The 20,703-nt window shown below is 28.9% G+C and overlaps 1 long non-coding RNA gene across 4 annotated transcripts in view; it reads right to left on the bottom strand.

The window, feature by feature from the left end:
- LOC130674380 (uncharacterized) overlaps positions 1–20,703 on the bottom strand; it is a 28,995-nt gene that overhangs the window by 4,369 nt on the left and 3,923 nt on the right. For 3 of the 4 annotated variants that reach the window (XR_008991032.1, XR_008991034.1, XR_008991035.1), the window contains exons 3-7: positions 20,369–20,519; positions 13,623–18,414; positions 13,379–13,558; positions 6,593–6,743; positions 1,487–2,043 (exon numbers count right to left, since the gene is read on the bottom strand). This is a non-coding gene — a long non-coding RNA (uncharacterized LOC130674380). The remainder of the gene's footprint in view (positions 1–1,486; positions 2,044–6,592; positions 6,744–13,378; positions 13,559–13,622; positions 18,415–20,368; positions 20,520–20,703) is intronic. The other variant, XR_008991033.1, reaches the window with a different exon arrangement.

Below are 20,703 nucleotides of genomic sequence, written 5' to 3' on the forward strand. Positions count from 1 at the left end.
TTTACCGCATTGTCATTACGATTTACGGTAAAAATACCTTAATTTGCCGTAAATTACGACAACTTACCGTAGATTGCGCTACATTGCCGTATTTTGGCCGCAAATTACGGTAATTCTTTTGTTTATCGTAAATTGCGATAAATCCCGGCAATTACGTAATTTACCGAGATTCGGATCCGCTAGGGCAGTTATATGACGGAAGTTCTTTAGCAAGTCTCTTATGAAAGATTTAAATAAGACTTGAACAAGACGGCTTTCGTAAGTATACTTTCTGCAGATTTTATCGTCTTACTTAACTTTCTCTTGAACGACTTACAGAAATCTGTAGAAACAGTCTGCAGCAATTCTTAAGAATGGTTGTCAGATAATTATGTCCAAGTTTTTCTCTGAAATATTAAGCCCTAAACGCAATTGAAGACACAGACCCGATGCTTCACTCTATGAACTAGCGAAGTGCACTTCAATTTTTTGATCACTTCCATATGTTTCCGATAAAAACTTGGACAAAGTTCCTAAGTGCAACAAAGATAGTACCGTTTTTTCAGTTGTGTGTGAATAGAGATACAAATGAAAACGCGTCTTAACCGTGCGACTTTCCCAAGACTGATCATGTATACTTGCTTAAGACTTAAGATAACAGATTTACATAAAACTTCCGTAGAAATGCTACTAGGACACGCACTACCCTAGCGGATCCGAATTACGGTAAATACAGTGATTTACCGTAATTTACCGTAATTTACGATGCCTAGCAGAATTACCGTAAATTACGGTAATCTACGGTAAATTATGGTAATCTACGGCAAATTACGGTAAATTGCCGTAATTTACCGTAACTTTACGGAGCCTAGCAGAATTATCGTAAATTACGGCAATTTACCGCAAATTACGGTAATCCACGGCAGATTATGGTAATCTATGGCAAATTACGGTAAATTGCCGTAATTTACCGTAACTTTACGGCGCCTAGCAGAATTATCGTAAATTACGGCAATATACCGCAAATTACGGTAATCTGCGGTAAATTGTGGTAATCTACGGCAAATTACGGTAAATTGCCGTAATTTACCGTAACTTTACGGCGCCTAGCAGAATTATCGTAAATTACGGCAATTTACCGCAAATTACGGTAATCCACGGCAGATTATGGTAATCTATGGCAAATTACGGTAAATTGCCGTAATTTACCGTAACTTTACGGCGCCTAGCAGAATTATCGTAAATTACGGCAATATACCGCAAATTACGGTAATCTGCGGTAAATTGTGGTAATCTACGGCAAATTATGGTAAATTGCCGTAATTTTACGGCGCCTAGCAGAATTACCGTAAATTACGGCAATTTACCGTAATTTGCCGTAGATTACCGTAATTTACGGTAATTCTGCTAGGCATCGTAAATTACGGTAAATTACGGTAAATCAATGTATTTACCGTAATTCGGATCCGCTAGGGTATAATAGGAGTTATCGTGATAACATACTTACATCTGCATAGATCAATTGACGGCATAAAAAAATTAAGTGAAATTGGTTATCATTTCTTTTCATCATCTGAATTTAATTATCTAAAATAACACCATGTTTGTTTGATAGCGTCCTCTTGATATTTGTTTGTTGTATGCTTTAAATTCTATATGTGCGATATAAAAAACGTTGAGATGATTTAATGTGAGAAAATATTGTTTTTCAATTCGTGTGCAAGTAGAGCACACCCAAACGCTTCGCGTTTGAGGTGTGCAAAAATATTAAAATCTTCGGTAGCAACAATAATAAGGTGCTTGCGTCTAAAATTTATAAATTATTTTGTCAGAATTTATAAAATATGAAGAACGATCGAATATATCAATGTTTGAGAAATATGTGTATAATATACAATATCAAAAATATCATGAATTATGTAAATAATTAAAAAGATGAATCAATTGATTAATTTGATAAATATACTTAATAAATAATTTATGGACTATCAGCCTCCGCATAACTTAAATTTTTTACTTCTTGATAGCGGCTGTAGATAACAAGCCACAGATACACTGCAACAGCTGAAATAATATAATTATTTCTATTAATACATTATTATCATAATGATTATACTATGGATGGTAGAGATACCCAATTATTAAAAAAATTTATAAGTGAATCGTAAAATATGTATTTTCTAAAATAAGATTTTAAAGAAAATGTTTTTATAAGTATGCTTGAGAGTATGAAGAACATTGATTAATAAAAATTCAAATAAAAAAATTAGGGGAGGGTGGGGCAGAGCGGCCCCCCTGAAATTTTGACCAAAAAAAAAATTTTTTTTTTTCGACTAATTACCATAAATCCGATATGTTTGCGCATTTTTACCCCTACGCATGACATTTGGGGCAAAATGGACAAGCCCAAATTTTTGAAAAAGTGATTTTTTCATATTTTTATCGTCAAATTAAAAAAAAATTATCATAATTCCACATTTCTAGCCCTACGCATAACATCTGGGGCAAAATGGACCAGCCGAAACTTCCGAAAAAATTATTTTTTCATATTTTTCGGCCGTTTCTCTATGTAAGAGGCAAATTTGGTCACTAAAAATTTATAAAAATTAATTTTTTTTTTTTAGTTGATAAATTTTGGAAATAAACTAAAATTATAGAATTGATTTTTTTTTTTTATTAAATAACAATTAGGAATTAAGGTAATCGAGAGTGAACGATTTTTTACGCTTTAAAAAATTTTTTTCGAGTAATATAAAACCAAAAATAGTTGTCAAGAGAAAGAAATACATTCTTAATGATAAAAACAATTTAAAAAAAAAAAAAAAGAAAAAAAAAATTTTTTTTATAACTTTTTGAAGGGGGGGCGCTCTGCCCCACAAAAAAAAAATTTTTTTTCAGAATTTTGGCAAAATGTCCGTAAATTTGTTCGAAATAGAACAAAAGTAAAGTGATCTTATGGTTGAAAGCCACAAAAAATAATAATTGGCTTAGGGGGACCGCTCTGCCCCACCCTCCCCTATACCTTCTCTTTTCTTTAAACACCTCAACTTTTAAATATTATTATTATTGTTACTATTTATTATTATTGTTATTATTATTATTATTATTATTATTATTATTATTATTATTATTATTATTATTATTATTATTATTATTATTATTAAATTAATTAATAATTTGGATGGAAAAAAGGAAAAAATAACGACATCAATGCTGACATTGTTAAACTTGTGTGGAGTGCAAATAGTAATTTAATATTAAATATATTAATTACATCGTTAAAATTAGCCCCCATGAAAAAAATTTATACAAAAAAAATATGTTAAAATATAAAAAAAATGTATTTTTTATGTAAAAAAAAAATACATAAAAAATATACAAATATGTAAAAAAAAACATATTTTAAATAGCTAACCCGGGAAAAACGAATTATATATGGCCATATATTAATGCGACATATATAGAAATTGGCGATATATAACAATATATAATTTTATACGGCCATGTGTAGCTTGATATGACTATACATAACTTGACCTGACTATGTATAGAAATTGACAATATATGGGCATATATAGTTTGATATGACGATATATAGCTTGATATGGCCATATTAGACTTGATATGATTATGTATAGAAATTTTTAACTGAATTAAAAAAAATTTTTTTTTTTCTTTTTTTTTTTTAATTATTTTGGCAACGCAGAGATTATCAGACCTGCGAATAATTGAATTCCTAATCGGATTGGAAATTATAATTCAGAGAAAAAACGCTAGACTTATTAATGACCGCATCCGCTTCAGTAGGATTCGAACCCGGGACTTTTCGTACGAGAGACCGACGCTTTGACGACTAGGCTATACGACCGACAGTTACGACCAAGTTTAGTTGTGCTACTTAAGATTAAAAGAATATAATCACTTTCGAAAAAGCAAAATATAATGATATTGGTTGATTGATTATTGTTATTACTGTAAAAATTGGTTGATTGATATTCGATGTGTATGATATCGAGATGTAAGAAATTTTCATGTTCACTTTTATGTATGACCATTAGGGTGAGCCGAAAATACGCTTTTTTTGAATTTTCATTATTAATACCAAAAATATTTTTCTTTGTACAAAAAAAAAATTTTTCGGAAAACAAAAAAAATTTTAGGTTGAAATCTTAGGCTCGCCAAATCCCGTTAAAGTTAGAAGTTGTTTAAAAATTTTTTTCCAACTTATTTTGATCGGAAATTTAATTCTCTACATAAAAGTTCCTATAATAAAACAACGTAAAGTTGATAGGTACTGAGATAATTGCAATTTTGTTCTAAAAAATATAATTTTTCAAGATATTATCACTTTTTCAGGGTAAAATATGAATTTTATCATATAAATTTCATGGAAAATCAAATTTCTTACAAAATTGGTCTTCTGGTAAAAACTTGAAATTTATAGTTATTCATAAACTGGCAGTTTAATGTTTAGATAGTCACATTTTTCGTTATTTGGTGGTTTTCACCAAGAATTATTATTATCTTTGTATCTATCAACTTTGAATAAATTTTCATTAGGTCTGTTTTGTAAAAAATTAAATTTCCTACGAAATTTTTATAATAAAATTAATTTTTTACCCTGAAAAAGTAATAATATCTTGAAAAATTTCATTTTTTAGAGCAAAATTGCAATTATCTCAGTAACTATCAACTTTACGTGATTTTATTATAGGACCTTTTTTGTAGAGAATTAAATTTCCGATCAAAATGTGTCGAAAAAAAAATTTTAAACAACTTCTAACTTTAGCGGGATTTGGCGAGCCCAAGATATCGACCTAAAATTTTTTTTGGTTTCCGGAAAATTTTTTTTTTGTACGAGGAATAATATTTTTGGTATTAATATCGAAAATTTAAAAAAAGCGGATTTTCGGCCCACTCTAATGACCATATATTATTATATATACCTATATATAGTTATATATATTCATATAGAATAACAATCGAAAACTATATATTCCCATGTATAGTCATATATGTCCCATATATGATCTATATATGACCATATATAATTCGTTTTTCCCGGGAACTTTTGACCGAATTTCGTATATATTTTATATATTTTAAATATATTAATATTATATTTTAGAACATATGAAGAATACATGTATAAAAACATAAAAATAATTTATCAGCAATATATTTCAAATATATAAAAAATACATTTTTATCTTAATTAACAACCAAGGAAAAAAATATATAAAATTTAGATAAAAAATATATTTTTTATATATGTTTTGTATATTTCTATAATTATATTTTTCATGTACTCTAAGATATATTTTCAATCCATTTAAAATACATTTAAAATATATAAAATATATACGAAAATCGGCCAAAAGTTAGCCCCTTATGAAAAAACCATATACTGTCGATAATATATAAAAAAATATATGGTAAATAACTGACCATATATGGCGGCAAAATTATTAATATTGATTAATATATGATTTCTCATATATAATAATTTATACGTTTAATAATATAATAATCCATATCATTTATAATATATGTAATTATATACATGTGATATTGTATCAAAAATTATATGTCCGCTTCATATATTAATTTATAACGTAAAATATATGTTTCATCTTATAAATTAATTTATAATTTCAATATTATTATAATCCATATAATTTATAATATATGTAATTGTATACATATGATATTACATCTCAAATTATATTCTCGTTTTATATATAAACTTATAATTTCAATACTATAATAATTTCGATATTATTATACATAAATAATTTAAAAAATACACTCATACCAAAAATTAAAGGAACAAAAAAATTTTAGAAATTTTTTTAATGATTTTTGCAAGACTGTAACTTCATAAAAATTAATCGTATCGAGATTGAAAAAAAAGCATTTTATAGCTTGAAATCTCTAATTTTATATTTGTGCAAATATATATAAACATATATCTATATAAATATATATTTACATACATTTATACAAATATATGTGAACATATATTTATATAATTATATATTTACATGTATAAATATTATGTGTCAGTCATATAATTAAATCATATATCTTATCATATAACTTAAAGTATGGTATAAAATATTATAAGCAATATTTATAAGTTAGCATGTAAAAAAAATATATTACCAATATATATGTTGCAAATTATAAAATCATTTAATATTTCGGCAAAATTTTGTATATGGCTCCATATATGGTTTCTTATAATTCCATATAATTTATCATATATTTTGAATTATACTGAAGCTCATATATTGCTTTTTCATACGGGGCTATTTAAAATATATTTTTTATACATATTTTACGGTGAATATCCACAAGATGACATACAAAAAAAAGACGTAGCAGTTTTTCTGTTAGTTTTCTGAAAGTCTCTTGCAATGTATTCCTACATGTTTACGCGTCTTTATAAATTATCATGATACATGTCGCAAGTAAGACTTTTTTTTACAATTTTATTCGAATGAAAGAATTTCATATTCTTCTTCGAGTTATAAAATTTGATAATTCCGCGTTAATTACTATGAACAATTTAAAACCAGTCGTATGGAATGTAAATATATTTATTGCTTACCAATTATTAAATTTCCAATAAATAATGTTAAAAATCCATATCCAGTAGACATCATAAAGAAGGTAACTATTATATACCATGAGATGATGAATGCTATCACAAGTCCAACTGCTTGTACAATTATTATTGGGAGCATTAATTTGTGATTTTCCTGTTGAAAAAAAAAAATTAATCAGTAGTTTTCCGTGGAAAAATGTATGCGAAAAATCTATGTGACATATTGTAACCAAAATTGAGGGATAATATAAGAAACAAAAATTTTTGTAATATTTTTCATGCCGTAGCTTTTAAGAAAATGGTCGTATACACGGTAAGAAATATTTTGCGGATAAAACTATGCCAGTATGCCCCGAGTCAAAATTAAAAAGGTGATTTGAGCCGCCAAATTTTACACGAGGGTAAAGAGGTTCAAATCATTTTTTTAGAATATGAAGATCCATGCATTTAAAAGGTGATTTGAACCTCAATGTGGTAACTTTGTCCGCTTTTACCAAGTGTAGGTTCAAGCATCTTTTTAAAAAGGTAAAATAAGCCTCCAGAGCCTAAATTTATAGATCCAGAAAGACTCTCATCGGATCGCGTACAATTGGCAAAGAAACAGAAGGGAAAAGGGGGCCACTAATTAGAAATGGCTGCCATGATCGAAAAAAATTTGAAATTTAAAAATTCCAAAAATAATTTCTTAGCAATAAATGTTTTGTCGTGAGTTAAAAAATAATAAAATTTAAAATATTAATAATAATAGCGAAAGTTATACGAGTAGGCGTTCGAATAGAATAGTACTAAGTCATTCGAAATTCGAATTGAATAATTAGAGCCTTTGACTTATTAGTATATGATTAATTAATTATTTTATGTGAACAATAAATACAAACGATGTATTGGAAAACTGAAACTGCCAAAGAATTTGAAAAAAACTGCTGAAAACTAATCTGCTGCCGCCGGGATTCGAAACCACGACCTTACGAATATGAAGCACAACCACTGCCGCACTGCTACTCGGACGCTCACGATCAGTTGGAAATATCTTTATGTATTTAGAACGCAGATATTATTATAATAATAATATCATGCTAAAGAATTGAGCTCATTCGAAGTTGTAGATTAAAAGTGTGGTAGGCTATGGAGGGTTAAAATACCATTTTAAAAAGGTGATCAAGTCCTCCATGCGCTTCGTTTAGGGTATTTAAACTACTGTTTTAATTTTGACTCGGGTTAATAATTTTTTTTTTTTATAGTTTTGATTCATGGCTCTCTTAGGTAATTTAATGCCCTTTAATTTATCGCTCATCAAAAGTCTCTAAGACGATTTGGCGAGGAATTGTCGCCGATCGAATCAAAAAAGTCCATCTTAACTTTGACGATCAATAACTCGGGACATATTGATCGTTGGGTATAGAAGTAGGGCTTTGAAACCTGCGAAACATTTTCTATAAGACACAATCAGTGGCTTTTGATAAAAAAAACTTTTTCTAAGCGACAGTGCTGAGTAAAAAAAAGGTAAAAATTCGCATATTTAAGGATAGTCGGATAACTTTGTATAACTTTGGATAGAATGGATGGGCGAAGGATGTCGCCGGTAATTTTTCAACCTCAAAGTGTCACGAATAAACCCAGAGAATTTAAAAGCGCTGCGATTTTCTTTTCTTTGTGTCCCGAAGCTTTACTGATTGAATCAGTGGTATACTTAGGACTGTTTATGCAGTGAATATTCACTCATTAGCAACACTTTTTACTGATTCATTTTAAGAGAGTAAATTTATCGTTTTTTCTAGATATTTTGTAATGAGCAATTCTTCATTTTTCATTCAATTTCTCAGTTACAGATTTTTTTTTAGCAATAATCTTTATTTCTTGTGAAAAATAAGTTATAGGAAGGGAAGTAATCTATAAAAAAAGCCTCGTAACATTTTAAGATAAGTCCGATAGTTTCGCCGAAATAGTCAAATAATCCTAAAATTTACTATGAATCCAACTTTGACTTCGAATAATTTTTGGAAAATTAAATTTATCGAAAAATGATAAGAGACTTTTTTTGTAGAGCGTTCAATTTTCAACAAAAACGATCATTGATTTTTTCGATACACTAATTCCCTAGTGAGTGATAAAATTCCAAACTTTAATTAAAATTTTTCCCCCACGGAGAAAAAAATTAAGTTATTTTCACTTGATTTGAAAAATAAATTACAATAAGAGAAGTAATCTTGAAATGTTAAAAACAAAATCAAAACTTCTACAAAACTCAAAGTAAAAATTGCAAAATATTATTTAGAATAATAATTTCTATTGATTATAAAAATTACTACACGGAAAGAAAATTATGGCAGCGGTTCCCATAATTTTGTGAAGTTTTTTCCGATACCATCATAGGAATTACGACCATAAATTATGGGAGCGGTTCCTATAATTATAGGAATGTTTCCCATACTTATAGGAATAATTCCTATAAATATGGGAATGATACCCATAACACTATAGGAATGATTCCTATAATTATAGGAATGGTTCCTATAATTTATAGAAATACTTTCTATAATATTATGGAAACCATTCCCATAATGCAATTGGAATCGTTCCTATAATAGTATGGGAACTATTCCCATAATATTATGGGAATGATTCCCATAATGCAATTGGAATGGTTCCTATACCATTATGGAAATCATTCCCATAAAATTATGGGAATAGTTCCCATACTATTATAGGAACCATTCCTATAATATTATGGGAATGGTTCCCATATTATCATGAAAAAATTAATTTAAAGAAGTGCGGTAATCACTTCTACAATACACAGAAAAATTATTAAACATAAAAACAAAAATTCAAACATTGAAAAAAAAAATCGTATTTGGCAAAAAAAACATTAAAATTTTTAACAAGAATTTTTTGTCAGCACAAAACATTCAAGAAAATTCAAATTTTGGAAAATTTCTACACTATTGTGCAAAAAAAAAATTTTATGATATTATAGGGATGGTTCCCATAACATTATCGGAATAGTTCCCATAATATTATAGGAATAGTTCCTATACCAATATGGGAACCATTCCTATCATAGTATGGGAATGATTCCCATACCATTATGGGAACCATCCCTATAGTAGTATAGGTACTATTCCCATACCATTATGGGAACCATTCCCATAATGCATAGCAAAACTTTCCATAATTTTCTTTCCGTGTAGATTCAAAATAAAATTTACTAGCGACAAATAAAAATTATAATGTACCGATAATTTGTACTATTGCACCAGAGTCAAAATTAAAACAGTAGTTTGAGCCTCCAAAGCCTCAGTTCTTTTGATGTTGCACTTGCCGCTGAATGTAATATGTTCTTTAAGCCCTCGATGTCCTAAAAGTAGCGTATGAAGCAGTAAATCACCTTTTTAAAATGGTATTTTAACCCTCCATGGCCTACCATACTGTTAATCTGTAACTTCGAATGAGCTCAATTCTTTAGCATGATATTATTGTTATACATAAAGATATTTCCAACTGATCGCGAGCGGCCGAGTAGCAGTGCGGCAGTGGTTGTGCTTCATATTCGCAAGGTCGTGGTTTCGAATCCCGGCGGCAGCAGATTAGTTTTCAGCAGTTTTTTTCAAATTCTTCGGCAGTTTCCGTTCTCCAATACATCGTTTGTATTTATTGTTCACATAAAACAATTAATTAATCATATACTAATAAGTCAAAGGCTCTAATTATTCAATTTAAATTTCGAATGACTTAGTACTATTCTATTCGAACGCCTACTCGTATAACTTCCGCTATTATTATTAATATTTTAAATTTTATTATTTTTTAACTTACAACAAAACATTTATTACCAAGAAATTATTTTTTGAATTTTTAAATTTCAAATTTTTTTCGATCATGGCAGCCATTTATAATTAGTGGCCCCCTTTTCCCTTCTGTTTCTTTACCAATTGTACGCGATCCGATGAGAGTTTTTCTCGATCTATAAATTTAGGCTCTGGAGGCTTATTTTACCTTTTTAAAAAGATGATTTGAACCTAAGCTTGGTGAAAGCGGACAAAGTTACCACGTTTAGGTTCATATCACCTTTTTAATGCATGGATCTTTATATTCTAAAAAGATGATTTGAACCTCCTTACCCTCATGTAGGATGTGAAGGCTTAAATCACCTTTTTAATTTTGACTCGGGTGTACTTAGTAAATATTAGCTAACGCGCTTTGTGAAAGATATATTCCAGACAGTAATTTTTACAATCTCAAATAGTAATTTTATCTCCTGGAGTAGGAATTTGTCTTACCAACATTCTAAAATGTACAGTAACCAACGTAGAATTACATTGGAGATTCAATATTCATCAACTACGAAACAAAAATTGCGACTAACGTACTAACTTTTAATAATTCTAAAAACAATTTCTACTTTTTGTAACATTGAACTATTTTCATATGAATAAGTAAATATTGATTTTTTCCAAGCGAAAACTTAACGAAGCTGTATTGTAATTAATATGATAAGTGAAAATTACAATCTAGATAGTAATAATTGAAATAAAAAACTCATTTTCGGAAAATCATCGTAATTTTTTTTATGGATTGTAATTTTTTATTTGATATAGCAAATTTTTTGTAATTGTAATTATTTAATTTTGACTTGCATTTTTCTCGGTGCATGTTACTTAAATGTGAAATCGAAAAATGCGATGAGATGGTTGCTAATATTAATATTAAGAGCTCAAATTTGAACATTATGTTTTTTTCCGTCATCTCGAACTATATTTTCTGGGTTATTTTTGAAAAAAAAAAATTTAATTTTTTAAATCAGTCTAATGTCTCATATATGCAGATTTGCCCGATATATCAGCATTAGGGTGCGACATTTCGGAGCAACATTTTTTTTTTAAGTGCATGTGGAAAAAATCATAGTTCAACACAATAAAAAAATTATCGCGCAAGAAAAAAATCCTATGTCGATTACAACCCTAGCTCATTGAAAAATTCGAGTTCCCATTTAAATAACACGGGAAAAAATTTTTTTTTAACTTTGAGTATTTTTTAACTCGTTAACAAATTAATAGATCGAATAAACAAAGGGGAGGGTGGGGCAGAGCGGAAATTTTGACCAAATAAAAAATTTTTTTTTTTTCGACTAATTACTATAAATCCGATATGTTTGCGCATTTTTACCCCTACGCATGACATTTGGGGCAAAATGGACAAGCCCAAAATTTTGAAAAAGTGATTTTTTCATATTTTTATCGTCAAATTAAAAAAAAATTATTATAATCCCACATTTCTAGCCCTACGCATAATACCTGGGGCAAAATGGACCAGCCGAAACTTCCGAAAAAATTATTTTTTCATATTTTTCGGCCGTTTCTCAATGTAAGAGGCAAATTTGCTCACTAAAAATTTATAAAAATTAAATTTTTTTTTTTAGTTGATAAATTGTTGAAATAAAGTAAAATTATAGAATTGGTTTTTTTTTAATTAAATAACAATTAGTAATTAAGGTAATCGAGAGTGAACGATTTTTTACGCTTTAAAAAATTTTTTTCGAGTAATATAAAACCAAAAGTAGTTGTCAAGAGAAAGAAATACATTCTTAATGATGAAAACAATTTAAAAAAAAAAAAAACGAAAAAAAAAATTTTTTTTATCACTTTTTGAAGGGGGGCCGCTCTGCCCCACAAAAAAAAAAAATCTTTTTCAGAATTTTGGCAAAATGTCCATAAATTTGTTCGAAATAGGACAAAAGCAAAGTGATCTTATGGTTGAAAGCCACAAAAAATAATAATTGGCTTAGGGGGGCCGCTCTGCCCCACCCTCCCCTACATATTTTTGTAGGAAATTGAACGCTCTACAAAAAAGGGCTTTTATAATTTTTTTATAAATCCATCTGTTCAAAAGTTATTAGAGCTCGAAGTAAGGTTGGAGATCTTTTTACTTTTCCGGCGAAACTATCAGACTTATCACAAAATGTTATAGAGTCTTTTATGTTGACAATAATATTTTCTACAAATTATTATCAGTAAAGTTTTTCCAAATTCCTCATTGTTTTCTAGTTATTCTCATTTTAATTCAAAGCTTTTAAAGAAGTAGTGTTCTGATCGATTTCAAGAGCTCGACATTGAAATGAAAATAACTAGAAAAAAATGCGGAATTTGAAAAAACTTTACTGATTATAATTTGTAGAGAATAAAATTGTCAACATAAAAGACTCTGTAACATTTTGTGATAAGTCTGATAATTTCGCCGTAAAAGTAAAAAGATCTCCAACCTTACTTCGAGCTCTAATAACTTTTGAACAGATGGATTTATCAAAAAATGATAAGAGAACTTTTTTATAGAGCGTTCAATTTCCTACAAAAATATGTATTAGTCTATTCGATCTATTGATTTTTTAATGGGTTAAAATTACTCAAAGTTAAAAAAAAAATTTTCTCGTGTTATTTAAAAGGGAAATCGAATTTTTCAATCTGCTAGGTTTGTAATCGATATAGAATTTTTTTCTTGCGCAATAATTTTCTTTTTTGTATTGAACTGATTTTTTCCACATGCACATAAAAAAAAAATGTTGCTCCGAAATGACGCACCCTAATTCGTATATATATTTTTTTCATTTGGACAAATCTGAAAATTAGATACTTGAAACTACAATCTGCTTTTTTTGTTTTACCGTACGACCATTTCTCTCTGAGTGACACAAAAATTTTGAATTGTTAATTTTCGCGCCTAGTGTATGAAATATTAAAATAATTCCGAGACTTGTTTTCTCCGTGCAGTAAGAAAATTATAATTAAAAATTACCGTTTGAGATCCGTAGATTGTCAGTGCCATCAAAGTAATCCCAATAACTTCACCGCTTATTGACGTGCCCAATTGTGAACTTGCTTTGGCGCAAATACGATTATTTTCGACAGTTCTATTGCCCGAACATGCGTTATTGTAAGCAATTGGTGCCTCAATTAAACCGCCGACATTTAATACCTTCGAACAAAATTCATTATTTTTTACTTTGCATAAATTATTATTTTATTATTTGAAAACTTACGATACCCAAAATACCGATAACCATAACTCCAGTTTTTAAATCTAAACAACAACAGCAGCCTTCAAATTTTTGAAACGCCATATTTGTAAACTTAATTATTCAATAGTTAAATAAATTTTTTTAGACCGTCGTAGGTTTGAATTCCAAGCGACTGTTCGAAGCAGACTGAGAAATTTAATCATTAATATTGCGGTAGATAACTCGATTCCAGTTTAGCATCTGACGCGCATGAGCTTTTCACTTATCGCTTCGACTGATAGATAGGTTCGATTTTACAAAAGCTTATTTATGAAAAAAAAAAAGTAGCGAAAGATGGACAAAATTTAGGTAACGTTGGAGTCTAATTTGAATTTTATTGTTATTTTGAACCGAAATTATTTTGCGATAGCACCAAAAAAAATTTTTTGTAAGGAGAAATTTAATTTCTCTGTTCTCTTATTGGCTATCGTAGGCCTCGTGTTAGATTCTTTTGTATTGAATATGCGGAAAATGTATAATATGTACAAGTAGTGCGGAGGGTAGAGAAGACGCTACAGTCGCGCCTCTGCTGGTCGGTGGAACAATCAGTGCTCAGTAACTGGGGGTTGAAAATAACAGATTGTAGTAAGGAATAAATGATTATTATTTCAGTATGAGTATTTTTTTTTATTTACTTTTTTTGAATTTTATTTTGCCGTATTCGCATTAACGGCTTTAAATGCAAACATTTACATGCAAACGGTATTTATTTATTTTACAAGCTGATTTACTGACCAAATAAGTAATTCTGTAGTTTGTTATCGTTTATAAAAATAAGTAAAATTTAAAAAGCTGTAGCATTGGTCAAAATAGTTGGATTTAGACAGAAAGAAAATGATTTTAAGCTCGAGATATACACTTTCGGAGCTGGTAATTATTTGGAAGCTGAAAAAAATTTTTTGAATTTTTTTTATACGAAGTCTACATGGAAAGAAAATTGTGGAAACTTTTGCTATGCATTATGTGGATAGTTCTCATAATAGTATGGGAATGATTCCTATAAAATATATCGTTCATTCCTATACATTATGGGTATGATTCCCATTATATTGTAGGAGCGATTCTTATGAATAAAAGGAACCATTCCTATAATTACAGGAACCATTCCTATAATGTTATGTGAATGGTTCCTATAATCTATGAGAATGATCCCTATAAAGTACACGGAAAGAAAATTATGGGAAGTTTTGCTATGCATTATGGGAATGGTTCCCATAATGGTATGGGAATAGTACCTATACTACTATAGGGATGGTTCCCGTATATTATAGGAACCATCCCCATGATAGTATGAGAATAGTTTCCATACCATTATGGGAACCATTCCCATAATGGTATAGGAATCATTCCCATACTATTATGGGAATGGTTCCCATATTGGTATAGGAACTATTCTTATAATATTATGGGAACTATTCCCATAATGTTATGGGAACCATCCCTATAATATCATTTAATTATTTTTTTGCACAATAGTGTAGAAATTTCCCACAATTTGAATTTTCGGAATGTTTTGTGCTGACAAATTATTCTTGTTAAAAATTTTAATGTTTTTTTGCCAATTACGATTTTTTTTTTCAATGTTTGAATTTTTGTTTTTATGTTTAATAATATTTCTGTGTATTGTGGAAGTGATTACCGCACTTCTTTAAATTAATTTTTTCATGATAATATGGGAACCATTCCCATAATATTATAGGAATGGTTCCTATAATAGTATGGGAATAGTTCCTATGATTTATGGGAATGGTTCCTATAAATTATAGGAACCATTCCCATGAATTATAGGAATGATTCCCATGATATTATAGAAAGTATTTCTATAAATTATAGGAACCATTCCTATAATTATAGGAACCATTCCTATGGTGTTATGGGTATCATTCCCATAATTATAGGAACTATTCCTATAATTATGGGAAACATTCCTATAATTATAGGAACCGCTCCCATAATTTATGGTCGTAATTCCTATGATGGTATAGGAAAAAATTTCACAAAATTATGGGAACCGCTGCCATAATTTTCTTTCCGTGTACAGAGTTCATTCCTATATATTATGGGAATGATTCCCGTAATGGTATAGGAACTATTCCAATAGCATTATGGAAACCATTCTTATAATATTATGGGAATAGTTCCTGTACTATTATAGGAACCATTCCTATAATTATAGGAAACATTCCTATAGTGTTATGAGTAGCGTTCCCATAATTATAGCAACTGTTCCAATAATTATAAGAGACATTCCTATAATTATAGGAACTGCTCCCATAATTTATGGTCATAATTCCTGTGTTGGTATAGGAAAAAATTTTATAGAATCATGGGAACTGTTTCCATAATTTTCTTTTCATGTAGAGCGATTTGAAGAGAAATTAAATTTCCTTTGGTTCCAGAAAAAATTTATAGCTCATTTTCAAAATTTTTTTTCGGTTTCTTATATAAGCTTTAAACCTTTTTTTTAAATCACTCTGCTTTCGTTCGAGTTTTATTAAATTTCCAAACAAATAAACTTTTTCTTTCCATAATAATAACTCCAAAATTACCATAGAACTTTTTAGTACTCATAAAATAGCTTGAACTACAGTATTAAATACAATTTTAAAAAACTATCCAAGAGTTACAGCTCAAAAACGAAAATTGAATCTTTCCCTGTTTAAAAATATTGATTGAAATTAATTAAAAGTGATGAAATTCGAATTCTTTTCAATAATTTCAATTGATTTCAATTTTTTTGTTTGTATATATAAATATACAGTTTGCATGGAGCGATCGCTTCTCAATTGTTTTCAATCAATATTTTTGATCAGGGTTACATTCTGTATGTTTGTCTACCAACACACTGATAGTTCAGTAAATAATTACGAATAAACATATAGAATATTTACTTTTTTAGTTCAAAATATGAAAATATTTCGAACTTTTATATATTCCTCCAAATTATCACAGTTCCAAAATCATCATAAGGCTCCACTTTTCAGGCCATAGTTCAATCTTTAAGCTAATTTTAAAAAATGAAGCTTAAAATTGTCATATAATTGACTAAATATATTAATTTATATCAATAACTAGCAATACAATGTCTTTATATTCAACTTCAACAATATTTTTAAGATTTCAAAATATTTAATACTTAATACTTTCATTATTATCAGAGAATTTCATCCTCCACATAAACGGATTCATATACATGTATATATATATATATATGCATTTGGCATATAATAAGTTTTGTAAATAGTTACTTGTAAATATGGACAGAGCTTTCAATTTTTGATGCCGTCTCAAAAACTTTATCAAATAAGCGCATATTAAATATAAATATAAGTATAAATATATATATAATAAATATTATTATCCATTAATGAGAAAAAAAATCAATGTAATCCTTTTGGATTCAGGCTTATGAAATATTGTCATTTTCAGTACTGAATGCTACGTCGCATTAACTAATTAAACGCTGAAGTTTTGCAGTCAAAAATTAATTTGAGCCCACTATTGTTTTTTTTTTAAATAAGAACTCAGGTAAAAAAAATTATATATAATTATACATGATTGTATATAATTATATGCGATTAATATCTAATCATGTGTAATCAATATATAATTAGATAAAATAATATATAATTATATAGGGGAGACCGGGGCAAAGACCCCCCCCCCTGAAATTTTGATCAAAAATTTTTTTAGCTCTACGCGTGACACCCGGGACAGCCAAAAAAATAAATTTATCATTTTATGGAGGGGAGCTTCTTTCAAAATTTTTTTTCAGAGTCGAAAGCCACAAAAATTAATAATCGGCTTAGGGGAGCCGCCCTGCCCGGTCTCCCCTATAATTATATATAAAAAATGGCCCAATATAATTATATGGTATTATATATAAATATATATAATGTGATTTTTATAAATAAAATCGTATACAATTGTATGTATTTATATTTAATTGTAGATAATTATATGTAATTATATTGCGCCATGTTTCACATATAATTATATATAATTTTTTTTCCCGGGAAGCTTAAATACTTCAGTATAGCAAAAGTATATGATATATAATTCGTGTAAAAAAAATTCGTTCCAAAAAGATTCCAAAAAAGTTCCGCACGTGGAACTTCTAAAAGTGAGACGGATTAGAACTTCGAATGGAACTTTTTTGGAACGTTAGTAATTTTGATATTAAAAAAAGGTTTTTATGAGCAAATTTAGAGTCAAAAAAGGACGTTTTTGGAACGTTTTTGGAAGTTATCATGGACTTTTTTTTTGTTCTATAAAAAATTCAAAAGTAGATTTTTGAACTATTTTGGCATGTTTTTAGAATGTCTTTAGTCTTCAAAAGATGCAAAAGTAGTAATTTTGGAAAGTTTTTGGAACGCCTTTTTTAGTCCATAAAAAAGTCAAAAGTGGTGATTCTGGAGCTTATTTGGAATGTCCATATAAAATTCCAAAAACGTCCTTTTTTTACTCTAAATTTGCTCATAAAAACTTTTTTTTTACTATCAAAATTACTAATATTCCAAAAAAGTTCCATTCGAAGTTCTAATCTGTCTCATGTTTAGAAGTTCCACATGCGGAACGTTTTTGGAATCTTTTTGGAACGAATTTTTTTTACGCGGGAATATCAAAAATATACTTAAATATAAAAATAACTGAAAAAAAATTCAATTATTTAATCATAAGTTAATAATTTATGCGATGTCAGCTGCTGTATAACTCATGTTCTTGATTTCTTCACAACGGCTGTACATAACCAGCCAAAAATATACACAAAATACTGAAACAATTCAGAAATTAGTTACCATACGTTAATTAAATTGATTGGAGCCCTAACGGAAAAATGCTAATGAACACTATTGGAAAACACTAATGAGAAACTACTTGTTTAGCTTTTTCGCGCACTAATGCCTTAGTGTAATTAGTTCGTTAAGTGTTCTCAGTATTTTTAGTGTCATCCCGAGTCCAAAAACAAATTCTAGTTTAGTCCTAAAAAGCCTCAATTCCTTTGATATTTTATTTGCCACCCAGAACGTAACTCTACTTTAGTACTCAAAATCCTCAATGAGAACTATGAGGTCTTAATGCGAATAATTTATCGATTTTGAATTATAAGTAAGACCTCAAAATCTTCAACGAATGAAAAGTTTTGTTTCGGACTTTTAAAAATTTTAGATAGATAAGGGAGGGGAGAGAAAACATAGAATGAGACTTTTTCCGAGTCAAAATCAAAAAGGTGATTTGAGCCTCCAAATCTTACACCATGGTAAGGAGGTTCAAATCATCTTTTTAGAATATGAAGATCCATGCATTAAAAAGGTGATTTGAACCTAAATGTGGTAACTTTGTCCGCTTTTACCAAGTTTAGGTTCAAATCATCTTTTTAAAAAGGTAAAATAAACCTCCAGAGCCTAAATTTATAGATCGAGAAAGACTCTTATTGGATCGCGTACAATTGGCAAAGAAACAGAAGGGAAAAGGGGGCCACTAATTATAAATGGCTGCCATGATCGAAAAAAATTTGAAATTTAAAAATTCCAAAAATAATTTCTTAGTAATAAATGTTTTGTTGTAAGTTTCAAAATAATAAAATTTAAAATATTAATAATAATAGCGAAAGTTATACGAGTAGGCATTCGAATAGAATAGTACTAAGTCATTCGAAATTCGAATTGAATAATTAGAGCCTTTGACTTATTAGTATATGATTAATTAATTATTTTATGTGAACAATAAATACAAACGATGTATTGGAAAACTGAAACTGCCAAAGAATTTGAAAAAAATTGCTGAAAACTAATCTGCTGCCGCCGGGATTCGAAACCACGACCTTACGAATATGAAGCACAACCACTGCCGCACTGCTACTCGGACGCTCACGATCAGTTGGAAATATCTTTATGTATTTATAACGCAGATATTATTATAATAATAATATCATGCTAAAGAATTGAGCTCATTCGAAGTTGTAGATTAAAAGTATGGTAGGCCATGGAGGGTTAAAATACCATTTTAAAAAAGTGATTTACTCCTCCATATGCTACTTTTAGGACATCGAGGACTTAAATAACATATTACATTCAGCGGCAAGTCCAACATCAAAAGAACTGAGGCTTTGGAGGCTCAAACTACTGTTTTAATTTTGACTCGGGTAGTCCGGTGTTACTATGCACCCATAGTGAAATTTGTTAGTAATTTTTCACAGTGTAGTATCGATAGTGTAACCCGATAAAAATTTAATGTATCTGATGTCATTGTAGATCTAAATTCAACAAATTTTCTTAAATTTAATAATTAAATTTAGATCTCAACAAATTAATAGTTGATTCCGGTGTTGATACACGGTTAAAATTCTCGCGCTCTCACATTGTTCGATGCATACTTGGCGCGACTCGAACACGTCTCTTAATTAATCGACATGATTGAGCCATTTATAAATTTTCACTGTATTCATATAGAGATGGAATATAAAATTTTAAGGTTAGAGCTTTTTTTATTTGAAACACGATCGATACTGATATCACTTTCAATAGTGATGTTGACTCACTAATCGGACTTCTAATCAACGCTATTGATAGCCTGATATGCAGTAATCAATTCAATTGTGTTGCAAGAGTTACTGGTCGGAGTAGTAACGATCGCTAATAAAACACTATTTGACACTAATGCATTCTCGATAGTGTTACTTAGTTTTTTTCTCATACGGGATAGTATTTAAATATATAATTGCTTACCTAATATTAAATGGGTTATGAATAATGCTAAAAATCCATATCCAACAGAAAATATGAAGATTATAATTATAAAATACCAAAAGATAATAGACATTATCACTAGGCCAATTGCTTGCAATATTATAGCTGGCAGCATGAATCGGTAATTTTCCTGTAAAAGTAAATGAATCGAAAATTAATTACAATTACAGTAATTTAATCTCTACTCATAAGCCATCAATCATGATTACAATAAATTTTTTATTTCAAATTGCTACGGGATATAAAATAGATCAAATTTTTTTTAATTCATGTGAATTCACGACTTTAATTTTTTTTTTTCAATTAAAACAAAA

Source organism: Microplitis mediator, chromosome 9, assembly GCF_029852145.1.
Source record: "Microplitis mediator isolate UGA2020A chromosome 9, iyMicMedi2.1, whole genome shotgun sequence".
NCBI lineage: Eukaryota > Metazoa > Arthropoda > Insecta > Hymenoptera > Braconidae > Microplitis > Microplitis mediator.